Raw genomic sequence first — 12,782 nt, forward strand, 5'->3', positions numbered from 1 at the left:
GGTCTTCTGTTTTCAATGCTGTTTTTCATTCTGTTTTTGAATTTTTTGTAGTTTTTGTGACTCCACATGATCACCAACCTAATAAAACATGAAAGAACAATAAAAATAAAAATAAAATTAGATAAATAAAAATTGGGTTGCCTCCCAACAAGCGCTTCTTTAATATCAATAGCTTGACAGTGGGCTCTCATGGAGCCACACAGGTGATCAGGTCAATTGTATAGACTTCCAACACCAAACTTAGAGTTTGGATATGGGAGTTCAACACCAAACTTAGAGTTTGGCTGAGGCCTCCCAACACCAAACTTAGAGTTTGACTGTGGGGGCTTTAGTTGACTCTGTAATGAGAGAAGCTTTTCATGCTTCCTCTCCATAGTTACAAAAGGAGATACTTGAGTTTCAAACACAAGATTGTCCTCATTAAGCTGAAAGATCAATTCTCCTCTGTCCACATCAATCACAGCTTTTGCTGTGGCTAGGAAGGGTCTTCCAAGGATGATGGATTCATCCTCATCCTTCTCAGTGTCTAGGATTATGAAATCAGCAGGGATGTAAAGGTCTTTAACCTTTACTAACATGTCCTCTACTAGTCCATAAGCCTGTTTTCTTGAGTTGTCTGCCATCTCTAGTGAGATTCTGGCAGCTTGTACCTCAAAGATTCCCAATTTCTCCATTACAGAGAGGGGCATGAGGTTTATCCCTGACCCAAGGTCACATAGAGCCTTCTCAAAGGTCATGGTGCCTATGGTACAAGGTATTAAGAACTTTCCAGGATCCTGTTTCTTCTGAGGCAATGTCAGTTGATCCAGATCACTCAGTTCATTGATGAACAAGGGAGGTTCATCTTCCCAAGTCTTATTACCAAATAATTTGGCATTCAGCTTCATGATTGCACCAAGGTACTTGGCAACTTGCTCTTCAGTAACATCCTCATTCTCTTCAGAAGAAGAATACTCATCAGAGCTCATGAATGGCATAAGGAGGTTCAATGGAATCTCTATGGTCTCTAGATGAGCCTCAGATTCCTTTGGTTCCTCAGAGGAAAACTCCTTATTGATCTCTGGACGTCCCAGGAGGTCTTCCTCACTAGAATTCACGTCCTCCTCCTCTTTTGTGGTTTCGGCCATGATGGTCATTTCAATGGCCTTGCACTCTCCTTTTGGATTTTCTTCTGTATTGCTTGGGAGAGTACTAGGAGGGATTTCAGTGATCCTTTTGCTCAGCTGGCCCACTTGTGCTTCCAAATTTCTAATGGAGGACCTTGTTTCATTCATGAAACTTAGAGTGGCCTTAGATAGATCAGAGACTATATTTGCCAAGCTAGATAGATTCTGCTCAGAACTCTCTGTCTTTTGCTGAGTGGATGATGGGAAAGGCTTGCCATTGCTAAACCTGTTTCTTCCACCATTATTAAAGCCTTGTTGAGGCTTTTGTTGATCCTTCCATGAGAGATTTGGGTGATTTCTCCATGAGGGATTATAGGTGTTTTCATAGGGTTCACCCATGTAATTCACCTCTGCTATTGCAGGGTTCTCAGGATCATAAGCTTCTTCCTCAGAAGATGCCTCTTGAGTACTGTTGGATGCAGCTTCCATTCCATTCAGACTCTAAGAAATCATATTGACTTGCTGAGTCAATATTTTATTCTGAGCCAATATGGCATTCAGAGTATCAATTTCAAGAACTCCCTTCTTCTGAGGCTTCCCATTACTCACAGGATTCCTCTCAGAAGTGTACATGAACTGGTTATTAGCAACCATGTCAATGAGTTCTTGAGCTTCTGCAGGCGTTTTCTTTAGGTGAATGGATCCACCTGCAGAAGTATCCAATGACATCTTGGCTAATTCAGACAGACCATCATAGAATATATCCAGGATGGTCCATTCTAAAAGCATGTCAGAAGGACACTTTTTGGTCAGTTGCTTATATCTCTCCCAAGCTTCATAGAGGGATTCACTTTCTTTCTGTCTGAAGATTTGAACATCCACTCTAAGTTTACTCAGCTTTTGAGGAGGAAAGAACTTGGCTAAGAAAGCTGTGACCAGCTTATCCCAAGAGTTCAGGATATCTTTGGGTTGAGAGTCCAACCACACTTTAGCTCTGTCTCTTACAGCAAACGGGGAAAGCATAAGCCTGTAGACCTCGGGATTAACCCCATTGGTCTTAACAGTATCACAAATCTGCAAGAATTCAGTTAAGAACTGAAAAGGATCTTCAGATAGAAGTCCATGAAACTTGCAGTTCTGCTGCATCAGAGAAACTAATTGAGGTTTCAGCTCAAAGTTGTTTGCTCCAATGGCAGGGATGGAGATGCTTCTTCCATGTAAATTGGAATTAGGTGCAGTAAAGTCACCAAGCATCCTCCTTGCATTATTATTATTTTTGGCTGCTATCTCCTCTTTCTGTTCAAAAATTCCTGTAAGGTTGTCTCTGGATTGTTGTATTTTAGCTTCTCTTAGTTTCCTTTTCAGAGTCCTTTCAGGTTCAGGATCTGCTTCAACAAGAATGTTCTTGTCCTTGCTCCTGCTCATATGAAAAAGAAGAAAACAGAAAATAATAGGGATCCTCTTTGCCTCAATAGAGAGAGGTTCCTTTGTGTGAGTAGAAGAAGAAAAGAATGTAATGTAAAGAAGAGAAGAGGAAAAACTCGAACACAAAGAGGGAGGTGGTGTTCGAATTTTTGGATGGGAGAGAAGTGTTAGTAGATGAATAAATAAATAGAAGGAGATGAGAGAGAGAATTTTGAAATTTAATTAAAATAAAAATTAAAATTGAAAGTTAGATTTCAAAAATTAAAGTTGAAATTAAATTAAAATTAAAACAATTAGTTAATTAAAAAAGAATTTTGAAAAAAATGGAAGGGATTTTCGAAAATTAAAGGTAGAGAGTTAGTTGGGCAGTTTTGAAAAAGATAAGAAACAAACAAAAAGTTAATTAGTTAGTTGAAAAAGATTTGAAAATCAATTTTGAAAGGATAATAAGATAAGAAGTTAGAAGAGATATTTTAAAATCAAATTTTTGAAAAAGATATGATAGAAATTTATTTTGAAAATAGATATGATTAAAAAGATATGATTGAAAAGATATTAAGAAGATTTTGAAAATTAAATTTGAAAAGATAAGAAGTTAGAAGGAGATTTTGAAATCAAGTTTTGAAAAGATATGATTGAAAGAGATTTGTTTGAAAAAGATTTGAAATTTTAAAATCAAAATTAATGACTTGACTCACAAGTAATCACAAGATATGATTCTAGAACTTAAAGTTTGAATCTTTCTTAACAAGCAAGTAACAACTTGAAATTTTTGAATCAAAACATTAATTGTTGATAATATTTTCGAAAATTATGAGATAAAATTAAGAAAAAGATTTTTGAAAAATATTTTTAAAATTTTCGAAGATAAATAAGAAAAATGAAAAAGATTTGATTTTTGAAAAAGATTTTGAAAAAGATAAGATTTTCAAATTGAAAATTTGATTTGACTCATAAGAAACAACTAGATTTTAAAAACTTTTAACTAAATCAAATCAAATTTTCGAAAATTATGAGTGAAATAAGGGAAAGATATTTTTTTGATTTTTGAATTTTTAATGAAGAGAGAGAAAAACATAAAATTGATGCAAAACATAAAAATTTTGGATTAAAATAAAAGATGCATGCAAGAACACTATGAGTTTCAAGATGAACACCAAGAACACTTTGAATGTCAAGATGAACACCAAGAACTTATTTTTGAAAAATTTTTAAGAAAAGAAAAACATGCAAGACATCAACTTAAAGATTTTTCATGTATAGACACTAACAAATTGAAAATGCATATGAAAAACAACAAAAGACACAAAACAAGAAATTTTAAAGATCAAACAAGAAGACTGGCCAAGAACAACTTGAAGATCATGAAAAACATATGATGAATTTTTTAAAATTCTTGAGAGAAAAAAAACACATGCAAGACACCAAACTTAAAGATTGACTCTAGACTCAAGCAAGAAACACAAACATATTTTTGATTTTATGATTTTGTAAATTTTTTTGTATTTTTCGAGAATTAATTGGGAAAACGAAAAAGAAGAAAATATTTTTTTTATTTTAAAAAGGTTAAAATTAAAATAAAGTTACCTAATCTGTGCAACAAGATGAACTGTCAGTTGTCCAAACTCGAACAATCCCCGACAACGGCGCCAAAAACTTGGTGTGCGAAATTGTGATCATTCCATTCCTTGGTAACGGCACTAAAAACTCAATACGCACGTTCATGATCTTATATCTGTTTCACAACTTCGTACAACTAACCAGCAAGTGCACTGGGTCGTTCAAGTAATAAACCTTACGTGAGTAAGGGTCGATCCCACGGAGATTGTCGGCTTGAAGCAACCTATGGTCACCTTGTAAATCTCAGTCTGGCAGATTAAATTGTATTAAGAAATTATAGTGGATGAAAATAAATAAAATATAAAATAGGATAGTGGTACTTATGTAATTCATTGGTGAGAATTTCAGATAAGCGTATAGAGATGCTTTCGTTCCTCTGATCTCTGCTTTCCTGCTGTCTTCATCCAATCAATCCTACTCCTTTCAATGGCAAGCTTTATGTAGGGCATCACCGTTGTCAATGGCTACATCCCCATCCTCCTGTGAAAATGGTCCAATGCACTGTCACTGCATGGCTAATCATCTGTCGGTTCTCGATCATACTGGAATAGGATTTACTATACTTTTGCGTCTGTCACTACGCCCAGCACTCGCGAGTTTGAAGCTCGTCACAGCCATCCCTTCCAAGATCCTACTCGGAATACCACAGACAAATTTTAGACTTTTCGGATCTCAGGAATGGCCATCCATGGGTTCTAACTTATACCACGAAGACACTAATAACTCGGACTCGGTCCCCTGTATTAGATATCCAAGAGATATCCATTCAATCTAAGGTAGAACGGAAGTGGTTGTCAGGCACGCGTTCATAAGTTGTGAATGATGATGACTGTCACGATCATCACATCCATCATATTGAAGTACGAATGAATATCTTAGAAGCGGAATAAGTTGAATTGAATAGAAAAACAGTAGTACTTTGCATTAATCTTTGAGGAACAGCAGAGCTCCACACCTTAATCTATGGTCTGTAGAAACTCTACCGTTGAAAAATACATAAGTGAAAAGTTCAGGCATGGCCGAATGGCCAGTCCCCATGATCTAAGAACTAAACGTCCCAAGATGTCAATACAATAGTAAAAAGTCCTATTTATACTAAACTAGTTACTAGGGTTTACAGAATTGAGTAATTGATGCAGAAATCCACTTCCAGGGCCCACTTGGTGTGTGCTTGGGCTGAGCTTGAAGTTTACACGTGAAGAGGTCATTCTTGGAGTTGAACGCCAGTTTGTAACGTGTTTCTGGCGTTGAACTCCACTTTGCAACTTGTTTCTGGCGCTGAACGCCAGACTGCAACATGGAACTGGCGTTCAACGCCAGTTTGCGTCGTCTAAACTCGGGCAAAGTATGGACTATTATATATTGCTGGAAAACCTGGATGTCTACTTTCCAACGCAATTGGAAGCGCGCCATTTGAAGTTCTATAGCTTCTGAAAATCCACTTTGAGTGCAGGGAGGTCAGAATCCAACAGCATCTGCAGTCCTTCTTCAACTTCTGAATCTGATTTTTGCTCAGGTCCCTCAATTTCAGCCAGAAAATACTTGAAATCACAAAAAAACACACAAACTCATAGTAAAGTCCAGAAATGTGAATTTTAATTAAAAACTAATAAAAATATAATGAAAACTAATTAAATCATACTAAAAATAATGCCAAAAAGCGTATAAATTATCCGCTCATCAGTATCCCCAGCCCTATAAGAGACTCCTGCTGCAGAGACCAGATCCAAAACTAAGGCGGGGAAGGGTAGGTTACCCGCAATCTGTACGTGTCCCATGGCCTGCCGGATGTGTCTGGGTAAGTTGAGGGGCTGCTCTGTATGGATGCACCAGATGAGGACAGCCATGTTTGCAGTGATGGTGGACTCGTGAGTGCTCAAAAAGATATAGTGGGACATAATCTATGCCCACACGCGAGCCTCCAAGGTGAGTGCAGGAGCTGAAATGCTCTTAGGTCGAGTCCGATGCTGTCCGTAGATCCACTTGCTGCCAGGTTGTGCTATGACACCAAGGACACTATTCCAGTCAAACTGGAATGTCTGGCACTTGAAAGAGGCCTCTTGATAGGCGTCCCATCTCTGGGCTAGTGATGAGCGGATAATTTAGCTTTTTGGCATTGTTTTTACATAGTTTTCAGTATGATTTAGTTAGTTTTTAGTATATTTTTATTAGTTTTTAAATAAAAATCACATTTCTGGACTTTACTATTAGTTTGTGTGTTTTTCTGTGATTTCAGGTATTTTCTGGCTAAAATTGAGGGACTTGAGCAAAAATCAGATTTAGAGGTTGAAGAAGGACTGCATATGCTGTTGGATTCTGACCTCCCTGGACTCAAAGTGGATTTTCTAGAGCTACATAACTCCAAATGGCGCGCTCTCAATTGCGTTGGAAATTAGACATCCAGGGCTTTCCAGCAATATATAATAGTCCATACTTTGATTAAGGATAGATGACGTAAACTGGCGTTGAACGCCAGTTCGATGCTACATTTTGGAGTCAAACGCCAGAAACAGGTTGCAAAGTGGAGTTAAACGCCAGAAACAGGTTACAAACTGGCGTTCAACTCCAAGAAAGAGCTCTACACATATAAAGCTCAATGCTCAGCCCAAGCACACACCAAGTGGGCTCCGAAAGTAGATTTCTGCATCATTTACTCATTTCTGTAAACCCTAGTAACTAGTTTAGTATAAATAGGACTTTTTATTATCTTTGTAAGGGATCTTTGATTAGTTTTTATGCTATCTTAGACTTTCATGGGGGCTGGCCATTTGGTCTTGCCTGGACCATTATCACTTATGTATTTTCAAACGGTAGAGTTTCTACACACCATAGATTAAGGTGTGGAGCTCTGCTGTTCCTCATGAATTAATACAAAGTACACTGTTTTTCTATTCAATTCAAGCTTATTTCTATTCTAAGATATCCATTCGCACCCAAGAACATGATGAATGTGATGATTATGTGACGCTCATCATCATTCTCACTTATGAACGCGTACCTGACAAACACTTCCGTTCTACATGCAAACAAGCTAGAATGAATATCTCTCAGATATCTAATACAGAGGACCGAGTCCGAGATATTAGAATCTTCGTGGTATAAGTTAGAACCCATGGATGGCCATTCTTGAGATCCGGAAAGTCTAAACCTTGTCTGTGGTATTCCGAGTAGGATCTGGGAAGGGATGGCTGTGACGAGCTTCAAACTCGCGAGTGCTGGGCGTAGTGACAGACGCAAAAGGATAGTAAATCCTATTCCAGTATGATCGAGAACCGACAGATGATTAGCCATGCAGTGATAGTGCATTGGACCATTTTCACATAGAGGATGGGATGTAGCCATTGACAACGGTGATGCCCTACATAAAGCTTGCCATAGAAAGGAGTAGGAATGATTGGATGAAGACAGCAGGAAAGCAGAGGTTCAGAAGAACAAAAGCATCTCTATACGCTTATCTGAAATTCTCACCAATGAATTACATAAGTATCTCTATCATAATCTATGTTTTATTTATCTTTTAATTATTAAAACTCTATATCCATTTGAATCCGCCTGACTGAGATTTACAAGGTGACCATAGCTTGCTTCAAGCCGACAATCTCCGTGGGATCGACCCTTTCTCACGTAAAGTTTATTACTTGGACGACCCAGTGCACTTGCTGGTCAGTTGTGCGAAGTTGTGACAAAGAATTAAGATTATGAACGTGCGTATAAAGTTTTCAGTGCCGTTACCAAGGAATGGAACCGTCACGATTTCTGCGCACCAAGTTTTTGGCGCCGTTGCTGGGAATTGTTCGAGCTTGGATAACTGACGGTTCATCTTGTTGCTCAGATTAGGTAATTTTACTTTAATTTTAAGATTTTTATTTTTATTTTTATTTCTATTTTCGAAAAAAAGTTTTTCAAAAAATTTTTTTTTTTAAAAATAAATTATTCTATGTTCTTCAGAATTTTTAAGAATGAGTTCTAGAGTTTCAGATGATGCTTTTATCATCACAAGAGTCAGTTGATTCCTATCAATTTGGCTGTTGTATGTAATGTCTTGCTAAAGCTTGTTCTGCCCTGTCTAATCTCTTTAGACTGAAGCTTTAGACTAACATTGCATGATTCTTGGAATCTTTGTTAAAAATTTTGAGTTTCTTATTTTCTTTTTCCAAATAATTTACGAAAAACCCAAAAAAAATTTTAACAAAATCATAAAACCAAAAATATTTTGTGTTTCTTGTTTGAGTCTAGTGTCAAATTTTAAGTTTGGTGTCAATTGCATGTTTTAACTTTTCCCTAAAAATTTTTGAAAACTCATGCATGATGTTCTTCATGATCTTCAAGTTGTTCTTGGTAAGTCTTCTTGTTTGATCTTTAAAATTTCTTGTTTTGTGTCTTTTCTTGTTTTCCATATGCATTTTTGAATTATTAGTGTCTAAAGTTTGAAAATTTCTAATTTTGGTGTCTTGCATGTTTTTCTTTTCTTAAAAATTTCAAAAATAAGTCTTGATGTTCATCTTGATCTTCAAAGTGTTCTTGGTGTTCATCTTGACATTCAAAGTGTTCTTGCATGCATTAGTTGTTTTGATTCATAATTTTTATGTTTTGTTTCAATTTAGTGTTTTTCTCTCTCATCATTAAAAATTCAAAAATAAAAAAATATATCTTTCCTTGTTTTACTCATAAATTTCAATTTCAAAATTCTATCTTTTCAAATCTTTTTCAAAAATCAAATCTTTTTCATTTATTTTTATATATTTTTGAAATTTTTTTTTAAAGAAAAATTGATTTTCAAAATCTTTTTCCTATTCTTACTTCATATTTTCGAAAATCTCACTAACATTTAATTTTTAGATTCAAAAATTTCAAGTTGTTACTTGCCTATTAAGAAAGGTTCAATCTTTAAATTTTAAAAATCATATCTTTTAGTTTCTTATTAGTCAAGTAATCAACTTTAACTTCAAAAATCAAATCTTTTTAATTTTCTTTTCAAATCTTTTTCAAATTAAATTTTTCAATCATATCTTTCAATCATATCTTTTTCAAAATCAATTTCAAAATCTTTTCTAACTTCTTTTCTAACCTCTTGTCTTTTTAAATTGATTTTCAAATCTTTTATTAATCAATCCTTCTTTTTGTTTCAATCATATCTTTTTCAAAACTACCTAACTAATTCTCTCTCTTATTTTCAAAAATCACCTTCCTCTTTTTCAAAATTCATTTTTAATTAACTAATTATTTTAATTTTTAATTTTAATTTTAATTTTATTTCTTTTCTAATTTTTGAATTTTATTTTAATTTTAAATTAAAAACAAAAATATTTTTATTTTAATTTATTTTATTTTTGAAAATTCTTCTCTCTCACCTCCTTCTAATTATTTAATTATTTACTAACACTCCTCTTCATCTAAGAATTCGAACCTAATCCTCACCCTTGTGTTTGGATTCTCCATCTTCTATTCATATCTTCTTCTACTCACATAAAGGAATCTCTATACTGTGACATAGAGGATTCCATATTTTTTTTTCTGTTTTCTTCTTTTTCATATGAGCAGGAACAAGGATAAGAACATTCTTGTTGAAGCTGATCCTGAACCTGAAAGGACTCTGAAGAGGAAGCTAAGGGAAGCTAAAGCACAACTCTCTGGAGAAAATCTGACTGAAAATTTTGAAAAAGAAGGAGACATGGCCGAAAATAATAACAATGCAAGGAAGATGCTTGGTGACTTTACTGCACCTAATTCCAATTTACATGGAAGAAGCATCTCAATCCCTGCCATTGGAGCAAACAACTTTGAGCTTAAACCTCAATTAGTTTCTCTGATGCAACAAAACTGCAAGTTTCATGGACTTCCATCTGAAGATCCTTTTCAGTTCTTAACTGAATTCTTGCAAATCTGTGATACTGTTAAGACCAATGGGGTTGATCCCGAGGTCTATAGGCTTATGCTTTTCCCAGTTGCTGTAAGAGACAGAGTTAGAATATGGTTGGACTCTCAACCTAAGGATAGCCTAAACTCTTGGGATAAGCTGGTCACAGCTTTCTTAGCCAAGTTCTTTCCTCTTCAAAAGCTTAGTAAGCTTAGAGTGGATGTTCAAACCTTCAAACAGAAAGAAGGTAAATCCCTCTATGAAGCTTGGGAGAGATACAAGGAACTGACCAAAAGGTGTCCTTCTGACATGCTTTTAGAATGGACCATCCTGGATATCTTCTATGATGGTCTGTCTGAATTATCTAAAATGTCATTGGACCATTCTGCAGGTGGATCCATTCACCTAAAGAAAATGCCTACAGAAGCTCAAGAACTCATTGACATGGTTGCAAATAACCAGTTTATGTACACTTCTGAAAGGAATCCTGTGAATAATGGGACGCCTATGAGGAAGGGAGTTCTTGAGATTGATACTCTGAATGCTATATTGGCTCAGAATAAAATATTGACTCAGCAAGTTAATATGATCTCTCAGAGTCTGAATGGATTGAAGGAATCATCCAACAGCACTATAGAGGCATCTTCCAAAGAAGAAGCTTATGATCCTGAGAACCCTACAATAGCAGAGGTGAATTACATGGGTGAACCCTATGGAAACACCTATAATCTCTCATGGAGAAATCATCCAAATTTCTCATAGAAGGATCAACAAAAGCCTCAACAAGGCTTTAATAATGGTGGAAGAAACATGTTTAGCAATAGCAAGCCTTTTCCATCATCCACTCAGCAACAGACAGAGAGTTTTGAGCAGAATCCATCTAGCTTAGCAAATATAGTCTCTGATCTATCTAAGGCCACTTTGAGTTTCATGAATGAAATAAGGTCCTCCATTAGAAATTTGGAGGCACAAGTAGGCCAGCTGAGTAAAAGAGTCACCGAAACTCCTCCTAGTACTCTCCCAGGCAATACAGAAGAGAATCCAAAAAGAGAGTGCAAGGCCATTGATTTAACCATCATGGCCGAACCTACAAGGGAGGAAGAGGACGTAAATCCCAGTGAGGAAGACCTCCTGCGACGTCCAGTGATCAACAAGGAGTTCCCTCTGAGGAACCAAAGGAATCTGAGGCTCATCTAGAGACCATAGAGATTCCTTTGAACTCCTTATGCCATTCATGAGCTCTGATGAGTATTCTTCTTCTGAAGAGAATGAAGATGTCACTGAAGAGCAAGTTGGCAAGTACCTTGGTGCAATCATGAAGCTGAATGCCAAATTATTTGGTAATGAGACTTGGGAAGATGAACCTCCCTTGCTCATCAATGAACTGAGTGATCTGGATCAACTGACATTGCCTCAGAAGAAACAGGATCCTGGAAAGTTCTTAATACCTTGTACCATAGGCACCATGACCTTTGAGAAGGCTCTATGTGACCTTGGGTCAGGGATAAACCTCATGCCACTTTCTATAATGGAGAAACTGGGAATCTTTGAGGTGCAAGCTGCCAGAATCTCATTAGAGATGGAAGACAACTCAAGAAAACAGGCTTATGGACAAGTAGAGAACGTGCTAGTAAAGGTTAAAGGCCTTTATATCCCTGCTAATTTCATAATCCTAGACACTGAGAAGGATGAGGATGAATCTATCATCCTTGGAAGACCCTTCCTAGCCACTGCAAGAGCTGTGATTGATGTGGACAGAGGAGAATTGATCCTTCAACTAAATGAGGACAACCTAGTGTTTAAAACTCAAGGATCTCTTTCTGTAACTTTGGAGAGGAAGCATGAAAAGCTTCTCTCACTGTAGAGTCAACCAAAGCCCCCACAATCAAACTCTAAGTTTGGTGTTGGGAGGCCACAACCAAACTCTAAGTTTGGTGTTGAACCCCCACATTCAAACTCTAAGTTTGGTGTTGGGAGGGTCCAACAATGCTCTGAACATCTGTGAGGCTCCATGAGAGCTCACTGTCAAGCTATTGACATTAAAGAAGTGCTTGTTGGGAGGCAACCCAATGTTATCTAATCATATTTATTTATTTTCCATTGTTATTTTATGTGTTCTTTAGGTTGATGATCATGTGAAGTCACAAAAACTACTGAAAAATAAAAAACAGAATGAAAAATAGAATGAAAAATAGCACACCCTGGAATAGAACAGTCTGGCATTTAAACGCCAGAAACAAGCATCTGTCTAGCGTTTAACGCCAGAAACAGGCACCAAGCTGGCGTTTAATGCCAGAAACCAGCATCTACCTGGCGTTAAACGCCAGAATAGAGCATGGAAGAGGCGTTTAACACCAGAAACAAGCAGCAGTCTGGCGTTAAACACCAGGATTGCACAGCAAGGGCGTTTTACACGCCTAATTGGAGCAGGGATGTTAAGTCCTTGACCCCACTTGATCTGTGGACCGCACAGGATCCCCTCAGGACCTGTGGACCCCACAGGGTCCCCACATCTTCTTCTCTCTCCTCTTCACACCTTTTCATAACTCTCTTCCCCAAATACCCTTCACCAATCAACTCGATCACTCTTTCCCATCACCTCTTCACCACTCACATCCATCCTCTCTTCCCCAAAAACCCCACCTACCTTCAAAAGTCAAAATATTTTCCCTCCCAAACCCAACCCTAATGGCCGAAACTTTTCCCTCCCCCCACTCCTATATAAACCTCTTATTCCTTCTTCATTTTCACACAACATAACCCTATCTTCACCC

General features: G+C 36.9%; 2 non-coding genes across 2 annotated transcripts; one reads left to right on the forward strand and one right to left on the reverse strand.

Annotated features, from left to right (window-relative positions):
* The first annotated feature begins 1,889 nt into the window (after nucleotides 1-1,889).
* LOC148545839 (small nucleolar RNA R71) lies at nucleotides 1,890-1,997 on the forward strand. The gene has a single exon (XR_015901391.1). It is a non-coding gene; the product is annotated as a small nucleolar RNA R71 (small nucleolar RNA).
* An 8,218-nt stretch (nucleotides 1,998-10,215) lies between these two features.
* Nucleotides 10,216-10,323, reverse strand: LOC148545840 (small nucleolar RNA R71). Its single transcript, XR_015900386.1, has one exon. It is a non-coding gene; the product is annotated as a small nucleolar RNA R71 (small nucleolar RNA).
* Between the last annotated feature and the right edge of the window lie 2,459 nt (nucleotides 10,324-12,782).

Source organism: Arachis ipaensis, chromosome B9, assembly GCF_059453495.1.
Source record: "Arachis ipaensis isolate K30076 ecotype BB chromosome B9, ASM5945349v1, whole genome shotgun sequence".
Lineage (NCBI taxonomy): Eukaryota > Viridiplantae > Streptophyta > Magnoliopsida > Fabales > Fabaceae > Arachis > Arachis ipaensis.